General features: G+C 45.4%; 1 pseudogene; it reads right to left on the bottom strand.

The window, feature by feature from the left end:
* Window positions 1-12,309: 12,309 nt before the first annotated feature.
* On the bottom strand, window positions 12,310-13,239 carry LOC140219972 (uncharacterized; annotated as a pseudogene).
* Between the last annotated feature and the right edge of the window lie 1,523 nt (window positions 13,240-14,762).

The raw sequence follows: 14,762 nt of genomic DNA, 5'->3' as shown, positions 1-14,762 counted from the left end.
GCTTTATATTGCCTCCGCACAGCAGCAAAATTAGTAAATAGAAAGCGGAACGCCTCCAAACAAGCTTACGTCGTACGAGCACCCTCCGCGACTTCAAAAAAACACACTGCTTTGAACTCAAGAAAAACAGAGTTTGGGGTGGAACCGGCAAAGCAATGCAAACACTCATCGAAGAATAGTGCTTGTGACTAACCTGCGAAAACAGTAAACAATATATAAGGGTTGATGCCATGTCGCCGGTTCCGCGCCCCGTCGTCGTAGTGCCGCTTCGAGGCATTTGTAGCTGAAGGATACCACCAGCGTTTCCCAGGGCACACAGTTGCCATTCGTGAAGTGGGCAGAAGTCACATTCAGCGAGCCCCGGGCACGTCTGCTGGTCCCAGAGCCACGTAAAAGGCAATACATCACAGTGCACTTGCAGTCGGGCTTCGCCGCCTGCGTATGCTGATGCCGACACAAGAACGTCAATGAGGCCAATCTGCGTCAGCAGTCAACAATACATAAGGGTTGAAGCCATGTCGCCACTTTTGTAAAAAACTTTGATGATCTTTCAGTTGAATCTAACTGGGATTTCTTCACACATACAGTTCACAGATTAACTGAGATATGGACCCAAACCGGACAATCACTTCAAATGCGCAAGCGCCATGGTACTCTGGTCATCTAAAACGCTTATCCAACCAAAAAAAGCACTTCTACAACTTAGCAAAGTCATCCCCTGCTGACGCGCGCTGGGCAACTTATAAATCCGCCTCAGATATTTATATAGCAGTTTTAAAAACTGCTAAAGACAACTACTCAGCCAGCACACTACCTGAAATACTAAAAACAAATCCTAAAAGTTTTGCCAAATAGTAAACTCAAGAAATAACAATGCTATTTCATTAGAAGATTTATGTGAAAATGTTGCTCCTGAGAACATATGCGCGACCATTCTTAATGAATAATTCACAGGTCAATTTTCGAAAACTGCCAATGTTGAATTTCCTATCGCATACCAACAAGAATACTTACCAATACATCCAGTGATTGTTGAGGTACACGGAATGAACAAGTTAATATATATTTTATCGTAGCATTCATCACCTGGCTACGACTGCATTAACAGCAAATTCCTTAAAAGCACTAGCCTCTTTAGTTCCATAATACTAACAAAAATGTTCCGACAATCCCTTAACACATGTGAGCTTCCAAAGGAATGGAAAATTGGGAAGGTGGTTCCAATCTATAAATCTGGCCCCAGGAATTCACCTCCTAATTATCGCCTCATATCATTTACAAGTAGCTGATGTAAATTATTAGAGCATGTAGTTTTCACAAACCTGGCTAGCTTTCTAGAATCCATCTCATAGTTTAGTAGCGTACAACATCGTTTCGAAAATCATATCTTATCCAGCTTTTCTGGACACAAGGGTTTAGTTCACGTGAGTGCCACCACGTGGCGTACTCACCTCATCCTTTTCAAACTTCCCGCGGTGACGCGTGATGACGTCAACCGAACAAAAATTTAAAAAGTAGAAGCTATCCCTACGCATTGAATTTCGCCACAGTGCTTGTCGCGCCAGCGTTATCAGTGTTCTTGATCAAGCGTGTTCGCTCGTCGCCTGGAAATTACTCGTCATCCAGCGTTTACTCGCGACGAGCAATTGTTGATTCTGGGCTTTTGATGCGGTTCTTTTTTTTCCTTTTCTTTTTTTTTCTTTTTCTTCATGGACGGTTCTTCGTGGACGGATTTTGATTTTCCCCTATCGAATTCGTTAAGGTGCAGACAATTATTTCACTAGCGACTTTCCAATGCGCACTCATGGGCTACCGCCGCAGCTGCAAATCTAGATGTGCTTAAGTATTAAGACATATAGAGGGATATGTTGGTTTTTCACCTTGACACAAAAGTCACGAAACAAGAGTTGAGCAAACTATCCCTGTGTGGTCGCAGGGTGTGAGACCGGGCTAGTTGGTATTCCATGCTAAAGTGACTAGCACAAGAGTGGACACGGGACACTAAAGAGGCGACAAGAATAAGCGCAAACTTCCAACTGGGCGCTTGTCCTTGTAGCGTCTTTAGTGTCCCCTGTCCACTCTTGCGCTAGTCACTTCAGTCTGTGTCGTCATCCGTTAGCATGCTATGGCCGAAGCTGCTCGCAATATTAGGCCACATTTACTGGCCACCAGGCTAGGTACACCCTTGGGTGCGACATAGATCGTACTTGCAGTTAGTTTCCAAAGTAGTCTCCTATGGCGGTTATCCACGTGCATGAAGCAAGAACGCTATTTAAAACTATTGTGCAGTAATATATGCGGGATTTGTATGTTCTCCACATTCAGTACCATGTTGCCGTTCCGCCTTTATTATATAGCCGCAATGTAGACTGGGAGCTATCGAATGCTTTAAAGGCTATCCACATATTCAACCCTTAATGACCATCGGTTATTTTCCCTCCTCATTACATGTCCTGCCCGTGCCTATTTCTTGTTCTTGATTTCAACTAAGATGTCATTAACTCGCGTTTGTTCCCTCACACAATCTGCTCTTTTCTTATCCCTTAACGTTACACCCATCATTCTTCTTTCAATAGCTCGTTGCGTGGTCCTCAATTTAATTAGTCCTTTTCGTAAGCCTCCAAGTTTCTGCCCCGTAGGTCAGTACTGGTAAGACACAGCTATTATACACGGACTAGATTCCAAGGGAAGGGAAGCGTAGCAGGGTGTGGCAGAAAGTTAGGTGGGCGGATGAGATTAAGAAGTTTGCAGGGACGACATGGCCACAGTTAGTAGGTGACCGGGGTTGTTGAAGTATGGGAGAGGCCTTTGCGCGGCAATGGGCGTAACCAGGCTGATGATGATGATGATGATGACATATTCAAAGACCTCACGCGCAACTCCTGACACTTCATTGTATTCAAGTGCTGTGCGACTGCCCAGGACATCCTTACCGAATGTTACATAACACATTACGAGGATTTACTTGCCAAAACCACGATTTTATTATGAGGCACGCCGTAGTGGAGGTTTCGGGAATAATAGACCACTTGGGATTTGTAACGTGCGCCTAACCCTAAGTACGCGGGTTTTCGCATTTCACACCCATTGAAATACGGCTGCCGTGGTTGGGATTCGATCCCGAGACCTCGTGATTAGCAGCCGAATCCAATAAAAGCTGAGCAACTACGGAGGGGAAGGAATGTTGGCAGTAGGAGGAAGGTGACAGCCGGCACGTGAGACCATTTGTTCCCATCCTCATTGCGCGATAATCGGTACCATCTGTCGAAGAATTACACCATAGAATGCACTGTATTCAATGTGATGGAGTCCGTGTCCAATATTCCAGACCCGAATCATACTGTAACTACTGACGACCAGGCATCTCGCTAATACGTGCAGTCGCTTGACAGCTGCCGAGCGCTGGCGTCGGCCACATGACATACTGGACCTTTGTTCAACACTTGCCGACATTCTCGCCTTATTTCGCACCATTGCGTTTCAGCTGAACTGCTTCAACAGCCGATTTATTTGGGCCAGAATTTGGCCACCCTGTCAGCGTTATGTTTTCTTATTTTTAGGTCATCCTTTATCTTAAGGCTCATGCTGTCCTGAAATTTCCAGCGGTTTCACCTTTCCTAAAATACCCGCATTTTTGTCGGCCTCTGTTCATATTTTGGAGGACTTTTAATAGACGTGGAAACCATTGCGTGGCCCCCTGACCAAGCTGCTCAAAAAGTCATTTTATATCCCTGAGGTCTTGTGCAAGCTTCCGCCTTCTTGCCGTTCATCAACCTCCTGATTTCCCTGTCAACTGTATCCCATTTTGACGACTCCAATCCCACGGAAGTTGGCAACGATATAATGTCCATGGGATTAAAGCCATTTAAATCAAATCTACTGTGGATACGACAGCCGTTTTTGCTCACTATGAATGGAAATATTGCGTCAATGAGCGCCATTCTTAAGCATATAAATTGACAGCAAAAAAAATTATGTGGGTCCCATGTATGTGCGAATCGATGTAAGCAAAGCTTTCTGTGTTTGTTGTCATTGTCATACGTAATCTCCACAGAGTAGACAGGTGCTCTCTAATGAAATGCTGTCAATGTTTGCCTGATTACACCTGCCATTGTGATGCAAATAAGCGGAACTTCAACTCATTTTCTGAGAAATAAACGCTGAATGAAATGCTGACGTCATCCTAAACAAGATCAACAAGCGCCGTCGTGCTCGATCTTATGATGTCCCTATTCGTAAGCTTACATTTGTGATTTTTCTGTCGGGGGGGGGGGGGGGATGTGCTCTTGAACCCTAGAAATGTCCCTCGGACGTCTCTGATGTGCTCGTTTTTATTCTCAAGTACCCAATGGAAACTCTCATCGCTGCAACTTCATGATGTCTTGGTGGCAGGCCTCCATGGCGTGTCGCGCAAGTATGACCACGCTGATTCATTTGGGTTGACATATACTATTTTGTGCATCATAGTTCGCCACATTCATTTTTCAAACTGTGCCAGAGCTCGAAAAGGGCAGCCAACTCACTACGTCCTTTTCCTCTGTTTACTTCCGCAAAGTGTGTGTCTATCGCTGTGGTTACCAAATAGGCCCAGCGGTATGCTACTACTCAAGCCTTTTTGGCGGCTGAGCAACTGAAGTTGCAGGCTTTATTCAACATGGCGTCGACGTTCAATATGGCTATCCTCAATTACTTTTCCCGGACTTCTCTCACCGCTTTCTCTCCAGTGTCATCTCTTACGCTACTCGCTCCTGCTAGACACAACACAAACACGCAACGACCTTAATGAAGTATCAATTACACGCTAGTTGACAGGCTAGTTGACACGCTGTCGATGCATACTTCCGCTGAGCACCGGGATTGGACCGTGGTCCTGCCTATGGTGACACTATCCGTCTGCAGTCTGACAGTCACCACAACTTTGAGTTGATTTTTCTTCAAAGGTGCTGTAACACGGTTTTGTCACTTAGGTTCTTTGTTGATATTGCAATGTGTTGTGTATTCTTGACCACTTGCAGTCTAACGCTCTTTTATTGCTTAGTTCGCTAAAAGATTTTCTTGTGTTGCGTTTCTTGTTCACTTGCTTTGTGGCACTGTTGCTTGCGAATTGACTTGCACTTTGATTGCAATAATTAAACCCCCTTACTTAATTCCCTTTGGGCAAGTCGGGTATTGTAAAAAAATAAACATCATTGATGCATTCTAATCGTAGAAGTCATTGGTCTATTGTTGGATTCATGTTGAATGTCAATAATCAATGTTGAATGGAGCGTTGTTGAACCTATGTTTATTGTCTACATTAAAAGTCCATAGACCAATTCTTAAAAGGTATGGACGTCGTTATAGAAAGCACATATATATGTTGTTGAAGCTGTGTCGAATATCAACGTATATAATCATGAAAGACCTTAAGATATGCCTTCCATAAATATTGACTATCTTTCAAAAGTGCATAATACTGGTGAGCTATTTTAAGAAGCCAACAAACACTGACACCAAGGACCACATAGGGGGGAATTACTTATGCTTAATGAATGAAATAAAGAAACGATAAATTAAGGGAAATAAAGTGGATGAAAAAACAACTTGCCGCAGGTGAGAACCGAACCCACAACCTTCGCATTTCGCGAAGGTTGTACAGACCTTGGCGGCGGACATAGAACGCCTTTTCTGCCGCAGGCGTCACGAGAACGTGATCTTTTTAGGTGAAGGCAAGCGGTCAAAAAACCCACACATACTACCTGAAGGCATGAATGTTGCCGGATTCGAAACCCTCGTTATGTAATAAACGAAAAGAAAGGGGTTAACCGAGGGGCCCAGTGAGCTATTTCGTATCACACAGCATTACTCTGGACCTCACAAGGTTCTGATGACCTATACTTAATACTACGGTGGCCACAAGTGTTGTGCGAAATAGTGTGTGATTGTTGTTGTATAATTTTATCGCTTTTACGAAGCGGTGATGTTGAAGTTGAACCCGACTCTAACACGCTTTCAGAGAACTCAATTGACATGGAAACCTTACTGGAAAATCCTGCAGAAGAGATAAAAATCCTGTATTAATTACTATAAGATGTACATGCTCGTTCCCTCCAAAGTTCGAATGCACGAAATCAGCTAGATGCTGACGTGAAGGCTATTAGAAATGGGCAAAAGAACAGGAAAGAAAGATCAGCGGTATAAAGAAAGACTAGTTAAACTTGAAGAAAAATCAGACAACTTCGATGAGCTTTGCAAACGGTTGACAGAAATAGCAGGCAAGTGCGCAGAGGGGGCCTTGCCTCCTTGCCTGAGAAATTAAGCGATGCAGTAAGGGAGAAAGCCTAGGCAACAGCTACGCAGAAAGGAAGAGCGAAAATTAACAAAGTTACATGTCGTTTGCGAAAATATTTATAGAGCATCCTCTTTTTATTTAAAAGGAAGTGGACAAAATGCTGCCGGAAATGGAGAATGACTCTGCATGTTTTTAACGAGGCTGCTACAGTTACCAGTCGAGCCGCCTTACGCGGCCGCTTGTATGGTGTGACTATGTTTTTCTAACCTTTCGCGGTGAGCGCCGTACGTCTACAACCGCAGGGTCCTGAGCTCTACACGGGTGTATGGGACTATTGGCCACGCATGGTTACGCAACTTCCCAAATAACAATACAAGTCGGTTTTCGCAGTCAACTTCGTAGAGCAGTAAACGAATGATAAAAAAACTACATACACATATACATTTCTCTATAACTTTTCCAAAGTTAATTAAAGAAAACGCTACTAGGTCATTATTTTACACTTTCGCTTGCTTACTTTTTCAAGACAGTGTTCTTCCTGCTTCTTTCTGCGCGAGTCCATTTGATGTGGCTCTTTGTTTGTCAAGTAAAAGTGTTTCGCACAGGCGTGCCTGCGAGGCACACCTTATTTAGGTTTTCTTTTGCCGGTTTATACGTCTTTGGGTATTATTCCCATTTCTACCAGTAACGGTACCTCATTCCCCTCATTTGCGTAGAAAAGTTGCTTTGGGTTGGACACACCGCGAAAATAAATCCTGCGGACGTGCTTGAGAAATGCAGAACCTATTTGGCAGTTTAACAGATTGCAGTAATACTTTCAAGCACTCCTTGGTGAATTGGCAGGTATATATTGAGGCGTGAAATTTGATATTTCATGGTCTTGCCGACGCTGAACAAACCTGGAGCGAGCAGTATGTAAATTGTCAACCATAATAAAAAAGTGTTCGAATTCTTGGGCGCTATAACGTAAAGCTATTTCAAACTTTTCTATTCCAATTCTGCAATCAGCCCTGTGCGATTGGTCAAAAATTTTTGAACCCCGGTCCCCCTCGCCTGTCTGTCACGCGACGTCACGTAAAACCGCGATAGCTCCCCATCTGATCTGACGCGTACACACTGATTATATATGATTGGACCGAACAAAAGAAGAATAATTATTTCTGATTCGACGCCTTTTCCCCATTATCCCTTGGCTACTGGTCAAAAATATTCGGGTTGCACCCACTTCACCTGCGTGTCGCGCGACATCACAAAACCCTCGAAAACTGACCGAACAAAAGAAAAATAATTATTATTGATTCGACGCCTTTTCCCCATTATCCCTTGGCTACTGATCAAAAATATTCGGGCTGCACCCACTTCACCTGCGTGTCGCGCGACATCACAAAAGCCTCGAAAACTGACCGCGTCAAAGTTACGTGACCGCCTAAAAGATGCATTAATATGCCGAACGCAACTGAATTTTTTTATGAATTGCCACAGGCTCCCGCGTTCCGAAAGGAATAAGAGGTGCACTCAGCTGATGCACACAGTGCTGCCCGTGGCAGGCGGCTGAGTGTATCAGCCGGAACATTTGCCTTGCCGTCATTGAACTGGACGATGTAGGAGTAGGTGCTCAACTGGAGGGCCCACCGTTGTATGCGAGCGACTGCCATGGCTGGAACCGGCTTATCTGGATTGAAAATACTGACTAATGGCTTGTGATCAGTCAGAAGTGTAAATTTCCTACCCAACAAATATGCCCGCAATTTCGCCACTCCAAACACTAATGCCAGGGCTTCCTTTTCAAGCTGCGAATACTTCCGCTCTGCTTCTGTCAGTATGCGGGAGCGGAATCCAATGGGTTGCCTCATCCCCTCAGCTGTGCCGTGAGAAAGGACGGCTCCAATGCCGACTGATGGAGCGTCACATTCTAGTACTAAATGTTTGTCCCGGTCGTAATGGGGAAGAAATTCTGCTTTACTTATCAGTGCTTTGACCTCTTGGAACGCCTGCTGCTGAGCAATGCCCCACTTCCACTCCGTCCTGGCGTGCAATCGTTCGTACAGAGGGGCAAGGATCGTGGCTGCCTGCGGTAGAAACTTTTGGTAATAGGTGACCAGACCCAAAAATCACCTTAACTCGGGCACTCCCGTGGGTGTGCGGACGTCCAGAATTGCCTCAAGACTTTCCCTTTTGGCATTCACGCCCTTATCGTTGATTTTGTAACCTAAAAAATCAACCTCATTCTCATGAAATCTTCACTTCTCCCGATTCAGTCGCTCCCCGAACTCGCGGAACCTTCCCAGAACTCGGCGTAAGGTGGCAACGTCATTCCGCTTTTCTGCAATGATTACGTCGTCGAAATAGACCTGTACTCCGGGCAGTCCTTGCAAAATTGTTTCCATGCGTTGCTGAGATAGCGCTGGCGCAGAGGCTACTCCGAACGGAAGGCGTGTGAAGCAAAAAAGGCCCTTCTGTGTATTCACCGTCGTGAGCAGTTGCGATTCTTCGTCTAAGGCAGTTTGATTGTAGGCGTCCCGGAGATCGATAGTTGCAAAACTTCACCGCTGTTTAACGTCGCCATGATGTCCTTTATGCGCGGGAGAGGATACTGGATCGTATGGCAGGCCTGGTTGACAGTAGTTTTGAAAACGCCGCATAACCGAATATTTCCGTTACGCTTTACCACCGCCACCACGGGTGCCGCCCACTCCGAGTGTGCGACCGGGGCAAGAATTTCATTTTCAACTAACCGATCAATTTCGGCCTCCACTTACGAGCGCTACGCGTACGGCACTGGCCGCGCCTTACAGAACCGAGGAACAGCATCTTCCCGCAATGGCAAACGGGCGAGCGGTCCCTTTATGAGCCCTAACTCGGGTCGAAACACGTCGGAAAATTCTTCTAACAAGACTTGAACGCCACTGCCAACATCACAAATCGCTGCACTCTCACCTTCCTGCGTTGCGCTGAGCACCGGCTCCCCAAGAAGGTCCAGCGCTGTCATGACGTCCCGGCCACACAGGTTCCGCCCGGAACAACTCAGCACCGCTAATGTGGCTTTCGTAATCTTCGAACCCAAGGAAACGTCGAGGTGTAACTGGCCACGCACAGGCAGTGGTCTGAGGAAGCATGACAACTTGAGCGGCTATTCTTGTAGTTTCGGCCAGGCATCTTGATGCTGTACGTAGGTGGGCCAAGTGATGATGGAAACCGGGGACACTGTGTCCAGCTGCATCTTGATCGCTCATCATCATCATCTGCCTGGTTACACCCACTGCAGGGCAAAGGCCTCTCCCATACTTCTCCAACTGCCCCGGTCATGTACTAATTGTGGCCATGTTGACCCTCCAAACTTCCTAATCTCATCTGCCCACCTAACTTTCTGTCGCCCCCTACTACGCTTCCCTTCCCTCGGAATCCAGTCCGTAACCCTTAATGACCATCGGTTATCTTCCCTCCTCATTACATGTCCTGCCCATGCCCATTTCTTTTTCTTGATTTCAACTAAGATGTCATTAACCCGCGTTTGTTCCCTCACCCAATCTGCTCTTTTCTTATCCCTTAATGTTACACCTATCATTCTTCTTTCCATAGCTCGTTGCGTCGTCCTCAATTTAAGTAGAACCCTTTTCGTAAGCCTCCAGGTTTCTGCCCCGTACGTGAGTACTGGTAAGACACAGCTGTTATAAACTTTTCTCTTGAGGGATAATGGCAACCTGCTGTTCATGATCTCAGAATGCCTGCCAAACGCACCCCAGCCCATTCTTATTCTTCTGATTATTTCACTCTCATGATCCGGATCAGCAGTCACTACCTGTCCTAAGTAGATGTATTCCCTTACCACTTCCAGTGCCTCGCTACCTATCGTAAACTGCTGTTCCCTTCCGAGACTGTTAAACATTACTTTAGTTTTCTGCAGATTAATTTTTAGTCCCACCCTTCTGCTCTGCCTCTCCAGGTCAGTGAGCATGCATTGCAGTTGGTCCCCTGAGTTACTAAGCAAGGCAATATCATCAGCGAAGCGCAAGTTACTAAGGTATTCTCCATTTACTCTTATCCCCAATTCTTCCCAATCCAGGTCTCTGAATACCTCCTGTAAACATGCTGTGAATAGCATTGGAGAGATCGTATCTCCCTGCCTGACGCCTTTCTTTATAGGGAATTTGTTGCTTTCTTTATGGAGGACTACAGTGGCTGTGGAGCCGCTATAGATATCTTTCAGTATTTTTACGTACGGCTCGTCTACACCCTGATTCCGCAATGCCTCCATGACTGCTGAGGTTTCGACTGAATCAAACGCTTTCTCATAATCAATGAAAGCTATATATAATGGTTGGTTATATTCCGAACATTTCTCTATCACCTGATTGATAGTGTGAATATGATCTATTGTTGAGTAGCCTTTACGGAATTCTGCCTGGTCCTTTGGTTGACAGAAGTCTAAGGTATTCCTGATTCTATTTGCGATTACCTTAGTAAATACTTTGTAGGCAACGGACAGTAAGCTGATCGGTCTATAATTTTTCAAGTCTTTGGCGTCCCCTTTCTTATGGATTAGGATTATGTTAGCATTCTTCCAAGATTCCGGTACGCTCGAGGTCATGAGGCATTGTGTATACAGGGTGGCCAGTTTTTCTAGAACAATCTGCCCACCGTCCTTCAACAAAGCTGCTGTTACCTGATCCTCCCCAGCTGCCTTCCCCCTTTGCATAGCTCCCAAGGCTTTCCTTACTTCTTCCGGCGTTACTTGTGGGATTTCGAATTCCTCTAGACTATTCACTCTTCCATTATCATCGTGAGTTCCACTCGTACTGTATAAATGTCTATAGAACTCCTCAGCCACTTGAACTATCTCATCCATATTAGTAATGATATTGCCGGCTTTGTCTCTTAACGCATACATCTGATTCTTGCCAATTCCTAGTTTCTTCTTCTCTGCTTTTAGGCTTCCTCCGTTCCTGAGAGCTTGTTCAATTCTATCCATATTATACTTCCTTATGTCAGCTGTCTTACGCTTGTTGATTAACTTCGAAAGTTCTGCCAGTTCTATTCTAGCCGTAGGGTTAGAGGCTTTCATACATTGGCGTTTCTTGATCAGATCTTTCGTCTCCTGCGATAGCTTACTGGTATCCTGTCTAACAGAGTTACCACCGACTTCTATTGCACACTCCTTAATGATGCCCACAAGATTGTCGTTCATTGCTTCAACACTAAGGTCCTCTTCCTGAGTTAAAGCCGAATACCTGTTCTGTAGCTTGATCTGGAATTCCTCTATTTTCCCTCTTACCGCTAACTCATTAATCGGCTTCTTATGTACCAGTTTCTTCCGTTCCCTCCTCAAGTCTAGGCTAATTCGAGTTCTTACCATCCTGTGGTCACTGCAGCGCACCTTAGCGAGCACGTCCACATCTTGTATGATGCCAGGGTTAGCGCAGAGTATGAGGTCTATTTCATTTCTAGTCTCGCCGTTCGGGCTCCTCCACGTCCACTTTCGGCTATCCCGCTTGCGGAAGAAGGTATTCATTATCCGCATATTATTCTGTTCCGCGAACTCTACTAATAACTCTCCCCTGCTATTCCTAGTGCCTATGCCGTATTCCCCCACTGCCTTGTCTCCAGCCTGCTTCTTGCCTACCTTGGCATTGAAATCGCCCATCAGTATAGTGTATTTTGTTTTCACTCTACCCATCGCCGATTCCACGTCTTCATAGAAGCTTTCGACTTCCTGGTCATCATGACTAGATGCAGGGGCGTAGACCTGTACAACCTTCATTTTGTACCTCTTATTAAGTTTCACAACAAGACATGCCACCCTCTCGTTAATGCTATAGAATTCCTGTATGTTACCAGCTATATTTTTATTAATCAGGAATCCGACTCCTAGTTCTCGTCTCTCCGCTAAGCCCCGGTAGAACAGGACGTGCCCGCTTTTGAGCACTGTATATGCTTCTTTTGGCCTCCTTACTTCACTGAGCCCTATTATATCCCATTTACTGCCCTCTAATTCTTCCAATAGTACTGCTAGACTCGCCTCACTAGATAACGTTCTAGCGTTAAACGTTGCCAGGTTCATTCGTTGCCAGGTTCTTGATCGCTATTGCATTCCAAAACAGAGTGCACATTAGTGCCCTTACGGTGTGAGTGTTTCCAACGAAATTATCTGCCGTTTCAACGAGGAACAGAGCTTCTGATCCCGAATCGTTGCAGTTTCCTGCTGACGGATGCACGACAATAATTTGCTGGTGTGGCCACGTGAACGGTTCCCTCGTTCTGCTGTCTGCTTGTCCGGGACACATCTTGCGAACATAACCGCGCTGCTGGCACCGGTAGCACTTCGCCGAGCGGAACCGGCAGGTTCTGGGGTCGTGCCCTGTTTTTCCACACCTGAAGCATGGTGGCCGAATTTCACGTCGTGCATACATGTTTCTGAACATGTGTACGCCTTCGTCTTCAGGCGCACTCTTCAACGTCTTCACGTTTTCTTCCGCCATTTCCACTGCTAAGGCGATTTCCTCTGCTTCGCTTCTTGTTAAGGATGCCTTCGAAAGCAGTTGATAACGTACCGAGTTGTCTTGCAAGCCACAAACTATACGGTCCCGGAGCATCCTGTCAAGTGAAGTGCCGAAGTTGCAGGTATCCGCCAATTGCCGAATGGCTACAAGAAAATATCTGACTGGCTCTCCTGGCATCTGGTTGCGTGAGAAAAAATTGTAGTATTGGGCTATTTCATTCGGCCTGGGCCAAACATTCTTCTGCAGTATGTCGAGTGCTTCATTGTACTACAGCTCGTTCACCTTTGTTGGCGCGCAGCGTCCACTAACGACGGCCACCGTGTGAGTGCTCAGCCCTGCTACGAGCAATGCTCGCTTCTTCTTTTCTTCCGTGATGCCGTTACCTTCGAAGAAAGCTTCTAGCCGCACTAGCTATGCCGGCCAGTGGTCCGTGGCTTTCTCGAACTGCGGTGGGCTTGCGTATCCGGCCATGGCTACCGGGGTGTTGCTGGTGGGTCGGCAGGCTCAGCCCATCCTCGTCGCCACTGAATTGACCACGTACTCCCAAGAACATCAACCGAGCAAAGAACGTTTATGACGGGTATCGCGTGCAATATATAGCGCACAGCAAGAAAGAGGGGAAGGAACAAATAGAGAGTAAGGGAAGAAAGTGATTACAGCAGGTGCGCCCAGCTTTATAGGCACGTGCGGTGCCATGACGATACAACACCTGATGTCCTATGATTTTTGTGAACCTGCGGCAATTTACAGGCCCTCCTGTTGTGTACTTGTGCTCGTATTTGCTATGGCGTCAGTCTAATTAGTTCATTCGCTTTGCACAATTCAGCGAGACATCACCAAACAAAGCTTTACTTGGGTGCTTAGCTCCCCTTTGACTTCACCAGCGAAGAGGTATGTACCAATGACATAATGCTTGCGGACTGGGATCACAATACAGTAAGAGACACTTCTGTGGCAAACAGGTTGAGCATGCATATTAAGAATGTTAGCATTTATGGTGATGGACACATCATAAATCTCATAAGTATTATAAGCTTTCTGGATCTTCCTTTATGCTTAGCTTGAACAGTTGCATGTCCTTAATTGCCTTTATTTAGTTAGGGGAAAGAGATGTTAAGTATTAATCTAGCCGCTTTTCTCTAGACATTAGCAGCTGCTTTTTCTTATATAAAGTGATGATTCTAAGTAATATGTATTAAGTAGCATTGATTTCTTACGTGTCCTGCGAGGTAATATGTTTTTACCAGTGTTAAGTGTGATTCCACAGCACCGTGCAACAATATTATTCAAGTTACTACAAAGGTTTACTTCAAGCGTGTTGAATGAGCTTCTAATTTATTGTTTTCTACCTTTATTACCTTTTAAAGAAATTTGTTAGAGGTATAGGCTCTGTAGGTGTGCTGCGTTGAGGCCAAGGCTGTAATGTAACTCGTCTTTACTTCGTGCATGCCTCCTCGGGCAGATTCCACTGTGCAACTACCATCTGACATCATGTACCTTCGTCACTGATACGTGATTATGTGCTTAAAGTAGCGAGCAATAAATATATTTACCTCACTTTTGCGTGTCGCCCCGCTGGCTTATTTATATCGTAGTTTCTCACCAGTTAGGCAGCGTAGCTCGGCTAGTTTGAACATTTCAGATTGCCGGCATCGTCCCCTGCTCGGCAAAGTACAGCCCGTAGTGAACGCTTCGCCAACATTGGACGCTTTCGCAGTGGCAGCGTATTGAAATACTTTCTGCAAACTACAGTGAACAAGAATATTCGAGTTCACTATACTGCAAAATGATGCAAAAATAGTCTCTGTTTCTATTTTTCGCTGCTCGAAACGCCACCTGCTTTCTGCAGGAAAGGTCTCATGGTGGCTTCTTGTTTGGCTTTCAATGTTGAAGTAGTTGGAGCTCGAAGCTTTCTTGTGCTGTTATTCATAACGCAGTGCTAACAAATATATTTGTCTAAGCTACAAGTATTTTGGGAACTTCTAGAAATTTTT

This window comes from Dermacentor andersoni, chromosome 8 (assembly GCF_023375885.2).
Source record: "Dermacentor andersoni chromosome 8, qqDerAnde1_hic_scaffold, whole genome shotgun sequence".
NCBI classification, from domain to species: Eukaryota; Metazoa; Arthropoda; class Arachnida; order Ixodida; family Ixodidae; genus Dermacentor; species Dermacentor andersoni.
The sequence above is the reverse complement of the archived record's forward strand: the minus strand, read 5'-3'. Positions and strand labels throughout refer to the sequence as shown.